Raw genomic sequence first — 9,605 nt, 5'->3', positions numbered from 1 at the left:
CGCTAGGGGTGGAGGAGAGAGTCAGGAAGTTCAGAGGAAAGAAGGCGGTTGCTGGGGAAGAGTGGGGGTCTTGTACGCAGTAGGGTGGGGGCCGAGGGGAGCACAGTGTGGACAAAGAGACTGAGGAGTGGGTGGGCAAGACTGATGGTAGAGCAGGAGTCAGGAGGGGAGAGGCCAGGCCTCCTCTCTGCACCCACCCGGTATCCTGAGACCCTGAGATTGAAGCGCTCCAGGGCCCGCTTCTCTGAAACCCTCCTGAAACTGTCAGCTTTGTCTTAAACATGGTCCTACATAGTTTGCATTCTACTCCGTGATATAAGCATGTTTAGCATAAAAATACTGTTTTGAATTGCTCATTCAATTATTGTTTTTTTTTTTCTCTCTCTATTTCTCAAGACAAATGGAGGCTTTAGGAAGAGGCAGTCGTTTTAGGTGCAGGCCGCCCACCAAACTCGACAGACGGATGGGATGGGCATGATTTTCTTCCCTGGGTGCATTGGAGCCTGGGTTCAAATCCCATGAGACCTACCCATGTGACCTGGCGGGGGCTCCTTCTCCTCTCAGTGCCTGACTGAGCTCCCCAAAACTGTCAGCGGGGATGAATCACCTGAGTAGGGGTGAGTATTGAATGAGTAAATGCCTGCAAAAGACTCAGCATAGCACATAATAAAGCTCCAGCAAATGTTGGATGTGACGATGATCAGCCTCATGAACAGATCACAGAGGGCCTTGAATGGCCCACACTTCAAAACCCATGCCAAAGTGGGGGTGGAAGACTTGGGTCCTCAGAGTTTCATCCACTGTTTGTGGGTGTAGAAGCATATGATCAGGGATAAGAACCTGGTTGGCGATGGCCCTGGGAGGGGGGTTGAGGGGAAGGAATGGGGGTTGACGGGAAGGAACGGGCTGGCTGGGAGGGGGTCTTGTGAAGGGGACCCTGGCAGCAGCAGCAGCTTGCTGATGTGCCAGTGAAAATCAGCTTGGAATTGTGCAAGACAGATGCCCATTCAAAGCCAGCAGACTTGAGCGCCCTGACCTGGTGGTGTGGAAATGGATCGCCATTTGTCAGATTCCGAGGATGATTCTTTTTTCTCACCACAGAAAGGCATTTTCTCACTCTCCTTTTCCCTGACGTCTTTCCCTCAGATTGTTATTATATATTCTTTGGCTTATTTACCCATTAAAAAATTATATATATAATACATATTACATGTAATATATAATATATATTACATGTATATTACATATAATTATATAGTATATTATATATGTATTACAATATATAATATATAATATATAATATGTATTGCCATATATAATATATATAATATATTATATAATATGTATTGCAATATATAATATATATATTATATATATAATAGAGACAGGGTCTCACTATGTTGCGCAGGCTGGTTTCCAACTCCTGGGCTCCAGTGATCCTCCCCGCTTAGTCTCTCAAAGTGCTGGGATTACTAGTGTAAGCCACTGCACCCAGCCTATTAGCCTATTTATTTTAGTTTAGTTTTGAGACAGGGTCTTGCTCTGTCAGCCAGGCTGGAATGCAGTGGCACGATCTTGGCTCACTGCAACCTTCGCTTCCCAGGTTTAAGTGATTCTCGTGCCTCAGCCTCCAAAGTAGCTGAGATTACAGGCACGCACCACCACACCCAGCTAATTTTTCTATTTTTAGTAGAGACAGGGTTCACCATGTTGCTCAGGCTGGTCTTGAACTCGTGGCCTCAAGCAATCCACCTGCCTTGGTCTCCTAAAGCGCTAGGATTACAGGCGTGAGCTACTGTGCCTGGCCCTATTTGCCTGTTGTAAATGTCTATTTACCATCCATGTCTGCCCTGGATAGTAAATGCTGCGGTGAAGGCCGGGGTTGTGTCTCTTGTACACCCACAACCTATAGACTACTTGGCACTTGAGAGATGTTCAGTAGTGATTTGTCTTTGTGGTGGTCAATCCAAATACTTGATGTATACAGCATGTCCTTATTTAAGCCCCACAAACTCCAAGAGGTAGGTAGAACCTACCCCTTTTACAGATAAAGAAACTGAGGCCGGGCCGGGCGCGGTGGCTCACACCTGTAATCCTAGCACTTTGGGAGGCCGAGGCGGGTGGATCACGAGGTCAGGAGATCGAGACCATCCTGGCTAACACGGTGAAACCCCATCTCTACTGAAAAAAAAAAAAAATACAAAAAAAAAATTGGCCGGGCGCAGTGGCGGGCACCTGTAGTCCCAGCTACTCGGGAGGCTGAGGCAGGAGAATGGCGTGAACCCAGGAGGCAGGGCTTGCAGTGAGCAGAGACCGCGCACCACTGCACTCCAGCCTGGGCGACAGAGCGAGACTCCGTCACAAAAAAAAAAAAAAAAAAGAAAAAGAAACTGAGGCCGAAAGAGAGATGGAGTCATTTGTCTTAGTGCACACACCTGGACAGCATGGTTGGCGATGGGAACTCAGGTGTCACTGGCTGCACAGACCCTGTGCCTCCCTTAAAACCACACTGCCTTCAGCCTAAGAGGATGGGCTCTGGGGTAGACACACCGGCTTTGCAAAAATGGCAGACTTTTGGGTGACAGTGTCCAAAGGACGCTTGCAGACTGGAAGGATCTTGGATTTGGGAAGGACAGTGGAGGACACCACTAAGGTCTCTCACCCAGGGCTGGACTCTGCTTCATCTTCACGGGAGGTGGTTGGTCGTCTGGGACCTGCAGAAACGCATGCAGTGGTGGCAATTTCGCATCATAAAAGACAAACCAGCTCCTTTTTTCCAAGAGGTTTCATTAAGCTCCTCATTCTCAGCCAATATCTGTTTCTCTGGTCAAGAAAATGACAAACAGGACAGAGCCAAGAGGAGAACTGTGAGGTCTCAGGACCTTTCTCTGGATTGACATCAGCTCATTAATCAAATCTTTGCATGCGGTGGGTCATTCTACTGCATCTGAACTCACACTCACTCCACTCCCCTCCAGCCCATATTCGTCTAACTCACCCGTGGGATTGTCACGAGACCTTTGTCAAATGTCTGGCTGAAATCCTGATAAGCAATCTCTTTAGTCTTCCCTTCTCCAGAAGGAAAATGAGCTTCCTTTGGTTGGAATATTCCTGGTGGGTCCTGGCTGTCTCCTAAGGACCACCCATCTGTGCCTTGTTCCCATAGGATTTGCAAGATTTTAGAATTTTTGCCTAGCTGCAAGACGTAGAGCTCTGCAGCTTCCAGAATCTGCCCTTCCTTTTTTTTTTTCTTTTTTGCAAAGTGGGACATCTGTTCATCTCTCCTCTCCTTGCACCTTCCTACTCCTTGGGGTTCTCTGAGGATGGGGACCACATCCGTCACTCACTGTCCTGTTAATGGCAGTGGCTCTGGAGCCTGACAAAGCAGAAATGTACAGTAACTGTGGATCTGAACTGAACAAACTCTAATTCCGCAGCTCTGTCCGCATGTTCTGCCATGTCTGCGATCATCTTGATTTATCTTATCGTAACCTGTCTCCTCCTTTAGTTATTCTTCAAAAAAATTCTTTTTGGTAACTATAAAAGTAACATGTACCTATCAAGAACCCTAAAAATAATCAAATAAAAATCATCCATAATTTCATTGTTCAAAGATAATGATGACCAATGACCAGTCTTCCTGAATTTTAATTAATTAATTAATTAATTTTTAAAGATGGTGCCTCCCTATGTTACACAGGCTGGTTTCGGACTCCCAGGCTCAAGTGATCCTCCCACCTACGCCTCCTGAGTAGCTGGGATTACAGATGCATGCCACCACACCTGGCTTCTTCCTGAGTTTCGGACTCAAGATTTTCAACACCCTGGGCTGGGCGTAGTGGTTCATGCCTGTAATCCCAGCCCTTTGGGAGGTTGAGGTGGGAGGATCGCTTGAGGCCAGTAGCTCAAGACTAGTCTGGGCAATATAGTGAGATCCCGTCTCTACAAAAAATAAACACAATTATCCAGGTGTGGTGGTGAGTGCCTGTGGTCCCAGCTGCTCGAGAGACTGAGGTAGGAGGATCTCTGGAGCCCACCAGGTTGAGGTTGCAGTGAGCCAAGATGGTGCCACTGTACTCTAGCCTGGGCAACAGAGCAAGACCCTGTCTCAAAAAAAGAAGAAAAATTCCAGCAGCCTGCAGAATATTCCCGCCAGTGTATCTCTGAAATATCGCAAGCTCTATCTGACCCCAATCAACCTCACCTTCTTCCCCTTGCACACTGCTCCTGAGTGTCCCAGATTGAATAATAGCATCACCATTCACCAAATCGCCCAAGACAGAAGCCTTGCATTATGTTCTGTTTGACCCCCACCATCCAATTATTCATCAGGACCTGCCCAGTCCAGCTCCCTGAAATGTGGTTTCCCATCATTACCCTCACTTCCCAGTCCTCTAAAGCAGGCGCTTATCTCTCATCTGCCTTGTTGCAACAACATTCTTACTAGTTTTCTAACCTTTAATCTCCCCCGCTGGGGCAATCTAATTTCTACATTGTTGCTGAGATAAGATCATGTTTATTCCTATGCTCAAAAACCTTCAACAATAGTGTTACAGAAAAATTCAGCAGGACATTCAAAGCTCTACATCATTTGTTCCAAATTTCTGTTCTCTATTCTCATCTCCTATTCAAATGCCACCTCCACCAGGAAGCGTACTCTGATTTTGAAGAATTAACGACCTCGGTCTCTGTTCTCCCCTGATGCTTGGGTAGGTTATCTTTAACAGTTCTTACCAATCATTTTTTGCTCTGTGGCATGTATATCTTGCTCCCTTTCGAGACTGGGAACTTGTTAATAATCAGGGACTGTTTCACTTCTCTTTGTGTGACTGGAGAGAACCACATAATTGTCCAGGTTGATATAAGTATAGAATCCATTTGGACATGGAAACTCTCTCTCGTTTTTTTTTTTTTTTTTTTTTTTTTTTAAAGAGATGGTGGCTAGGCATGGTGGCTCATGCCTGTAATCCCAGCACTTTGGGAGGCTGAGGCAGGCGGATCATCTGAGGTCAGGAGTTTGAGACCAGCTTGGCCAACATGGAGAAATCCTGTCTCTACTAAAAACAGAAAAAATTAGCTGGGCGTGGTGAGGCATGCCTGTGATCACAGCTACTTGTGAGGCTGAGGAAGGAGAATTGCTTGAACCTGGGAGGTGGAGGTTGTAGTGAGCCGAGATCATGCCACTGCACTCCAGTCTGGGCAGCAGAGCAAGACCTTATTTCAATTAAATAAATAAATAAATAAATAAATAAATAAATAGATGGAGTCTTGATCTGTCACCCAGGCTGGAGTGCAGTGGTGCGATCATAGCTCACTGCAGCCTTGACCTCCTGGGCTCAAACAATTCTTGCATCTCAGCCTCTGGGAATAGCTGTGTCTACAGGTGCACGCCACCATGCCTGGCTAATTTAAGATTTTTGGTAGAGACAGGGTCTAGATGGGTTGCCCAGGATGGTCTCAAACTCCTGTCCTCAAGTGAGACTCCCACCTCAGACTCCCAAAGTGTTAAGGATACAGGTATGAGCCACTCTGTCCGGCCTCAAACTCTTTTAAAGCACAAATATGCTATCTTAGTATCACCTTGCATATCTGGAGCTTCAGTTTTCTTTTTTAAAAAAGTTTAAATTAATTGGAATGGACATTATTTTTTCTTTGTTCCCCAGTTCTCCATTCCCCTTGGTTTCCTCTTGAGGAATTGTCCATCCCTTACCCCCTGGATGTCACCCAGTGGCGTTGGGTTGAGATTTGTAAGCAGGGCTCCCCTCCAGAAGCCAAATGGTGTCATGTGAACCCAGGTAGAACCAACTGGTTGCTCTTCCTCTAGAAACTGAAGCAGCGGCAAAAGAAGAAAGATTCTAAAAGTCAGCGGGGCTTTTTCCTGCCTTTCTTCCCCAGTCCCTGTTGTGGGGTCGTTTGTTTTAGAATGTGTCAAAATTAGGGCTTTCCTCCCTAGATTAGTCCATTCTCACACTATAAAGACACACACAATACTGGGTAATTTATTAGGTTGGTACAGAAGTGTGGTTTTTGCCATTACTTACAATGGCAAAAATCACAATTACTTTTGCACCAACCTAATATAAAGGAAAGAGGTTTAATTGAGTCACAGTTCCGCATGGCTGGGGAAGCCTCAGGAAACTTACAATCATGGCGGAAGGCAAAGAGGAAGCAAGGACCTTCTTCACATGCCGGCAGGAGAGAGAAGAGTGAAAGCACAGGGGAAACTGCCATTCATAAAGCCATTGGATTTTGTGAGAACTCACTTACTACCACAAGAACAGCATGGGAGAAACCGCGCCCATGATCCAGTCACCTCCCACCAGGTCCCTCCCTCCCTCAACACCTGGGGATTACAATTCAAGATGAGATTTGGGTGGGGACACAGAGCCAAACCATATCACTCCCCTTGTGGGGTCAGAGCACCCTTAAATTTTTGAAAATTACAATGAGAGGGAAATTCTAGGACTTCAAAGGGATTTCCTATCCTTTTATTCCCTCACAAACACTGCAGGAGTCCCCCCTTATCTGTGGGGATTATGTTCCAAGAACCCCAGTGGATGCCTGAAACCTCAGATAGTACCAAACCCTAACATACTATGTTTTATCCTATGTGTACATTCCAATAATAAAGGTTAATTTCGAAATTAGGCACAGTAAGAGATTAAAAACAACTAATAATAAAATAGAACAATTGTAACAATGCACTGTAATGAAAGTTAAGTGAATGTGGTCTCTCTCTCTCTCACAATATCTTTGTTTGTTTGTTTGCTTGTTTTGAGATGGAGTCTCACTCTATCTCCCAGGCTGGAGTTCATTGGCATGATCTCAGCTCACTGCAACCTCTGCCTCCCGGGTTCAAGCGATTCTCTTGCCTCAGCCTCCCAAATAGCTGGGATTACAGGCATGTTCCATCACGTCCAACTAATTTTTGTATTTTTAGTAGAGACGGGGTTTCTCCATGTTGGCAAGGCCGATCTTGAACTCCTGGCCTCAAGCAATCCACCTGCCTTGGCCTCCCAAAGTGCTAGGATTACAGGCATGAGCCACCATGCTCAGCCTACTCAATATCTTATACTGTACTATTCCTTTTCTTGTGATCTCTCAATCTGATAACCGAGATGGCTACTAAGTGACAACAGGTGGATAGTATGTACAGTGTGGATTCCCTGGACAAAGGTGTCTATGTCCCAAGTGGGATGGAGCCGAGTGTTGCAAGACTTAATCACGCTGCTCAGAACAGCGTGCAATTTAAAACTTATAACCGGTTATTTCTGGAATTTTCCATGTCATATTTTTGGGTCATAGTTGACCATGAGTGACTGAAACTGCAGAAAGCAAAACCGTGGACAAGGGGGAACAACAGTATATTAAGCTGTATGGAGACATTCCCTGTAGTGCTTCTAATTCTCTGCTGAGACAGGCTTTGTTGCTTGTCTAAACAACTGGGCTTCTGACCTGGCAAGGCTTATCTGATGTGGGCACAAGAGATCGCCCACCATCTGCAGGTCGGCATGGTGGAGAAAGCCTTCCTGACTGTTACATCTATTTGTAACTCGTGTTTTATTTGCGACACTGAGTGGGTATGTTTCTCTCTGGAAACATCATAACTATAAGCAAGCAAAATTGGCCAGGCACGATGGCTCACACCTGTAATCCCAGCACTTTGGGAGGCTGAGGCAGGCAGATCACCTGAGGTTGGGATTTGGAGACCAGCCTGGCTAACATGGTGAAACCCTCTCTCTACTAAAAATACAAAAAAATTATCCGAGTGTGGTGGTGGGTGCCTGTGATTCCAGATACTTGGGAGGCTAAGGCATGAGAATGGCTTGAACCCGGGAGGTAGAGGTTGCAGTGAGCTGAGATCGTGCCACTGCACTCCAGCCTGGGTGACAGTGAGACTCTGTCTCCAAACAAACAAACAAACAAACAAACAAACAAACAAGCAAAATCTCCCAAGAAGGGCTTTTATTTATTTTTAGTTATTTCTAAAATTAAAAAATATAGAGACAAGGTCTTGCTATGTTGCCCAGGCTGGTCTCAATCTCCTGGGCTCAAGCCATCCTGAAGCCTCGGTCCCCCTAAAGTGCTGGGATTAACAGGCATGAGTCACCACACTTGGGCCAAAGAGGGACTTTTAGAAGGAAAATGTACAGACTTATGCAGTCTCTTTTCTTGTCCCAACCCGTGACTTGGCTTCCAGGAAAGGGTGTGGCTTGCTTCTGCCTGCCAGTGACTGTTTATAGTCCCAGCTGCTCCTGCAAGGAGAGGACTTGCCTTGTGACAATGATGGGGCCACCCGTACCTTCCTGGGTATGGTTCTTGCTTCTTCTTTTTTTTTTTTTTTTTTTTTTTTTGAGACGGAGTCTCGCTCTGTCGCCCAGTCTGAAGTACAGTGGCGCGATCTCGGCTCACTGCAAGCTCCGCCTCCCGGGTTCACGCCATTCTCCTGCCTCAGTCTCTCGAGTAGTTGAGACTACAGGCGCCCGCCACCACGCCCGGCTAATTTTTTGTATTTTTAGTAGAGACGGGGTTTCACCGTGTTAGCCAGGATGGTCGCAATCTCCTGACCTCATGATCTGCCTGCCTCGGCCTCCCAAAGTGCTGGGATTACAGGCATGAGCCACCGCGCCTGGCCCCTTGCTTCTTAAGTCTCTGTATGCCTTTGCTCTTGTTCCTGCTCCAGCCTGGTTCTCCAGATTCTCACTGGTCTTTTGAGCCCTGGTTGGGGACTGAGGGATGAGTTTGCAAGTAGCAGAAAAAGAGTGGCTTAAATATCAGAAGTGGGCAGCTCAGCCCAGGTCAGGTCTCCAGCTCTGTGGAGTCCCCATGTCCCAGGCTCTCCTTGTCTTTCTGTCCCCGCCATCCTCTGCATTCTCTGGGCTTCCATTCTCAAGGTTACCTCATGGTCTTAACTGCTGCTGCAGCACCAGCCATCACATCCACATTCCAGATAGGAGGAAGAAGAGTGGTTTAAAGGGCATTGTCTGCGGTACTGTGGCTCAAGTCTGTAATTCCAGAGCTTTGGGGGCTGAGGTGGGAGGATCACTTGAGGCCAGGAGTTCGAGACCAGCCTGGGCAACATAGTGAGACCTCCTGTCTCTAGAAAAGTTAAAAAGTTAGCCGAGCATAATGATAACCACCCGTAGTCTCAGCTACTTGGGAGGCTGAGGCAGGAGGATGGCTTGAGCCCAGGAGTTTGAGGCTGCAGTGAGCTATGATCACACCACTGCACTTCAGCCTGGGTGACAGAGCAAGACTCCATCTCAAGAAAAAAAAAAAAAAAGGCATAGTCAGCCACTTAAAAAAAAAAAAGTCTTTCCCAGAGTTCCAACCCACTGACTTCCACTTATGTCTTATTTTTCATCACAACAATGCATTCCCTGCCCAGAGAGCCATGATCGCACCACTGCACTACAGCCTGGGAAACGGAGTGAGACCCTGTTTCTAAAAACAACAACAGCACACTCTTTATTTTGAAATAATTCTGTTTATAGGAAATTGAAGAAAAAGAGTACAGAGAAGTCCCATGTACTCGTCATTCTGTTTCCTCCAATGGTAACGTTTTGCATATCTGTAGTACAGCATCAAAACCAGGAAATTGACAT

Source organism: Symphalangus syndactylus, chromosome 9, assembly GCF_028878055.3.
Source record: "Symphalangus syndactylus isolate Jambi chromosome 9, NHGRI_mSymSyn1-v2.1_pri, whole genome shotgun sequence".
NCBI classification, from domain to species: domain Eukaryota; kingdom Metazoa; phylum Chordata; class Mammalia; order Primates; family Hylobatidae; genus Symphalangus; species Symphalangus syndactylus.
Note: the sequence above shows the minus strand (reverse complement) of the source record.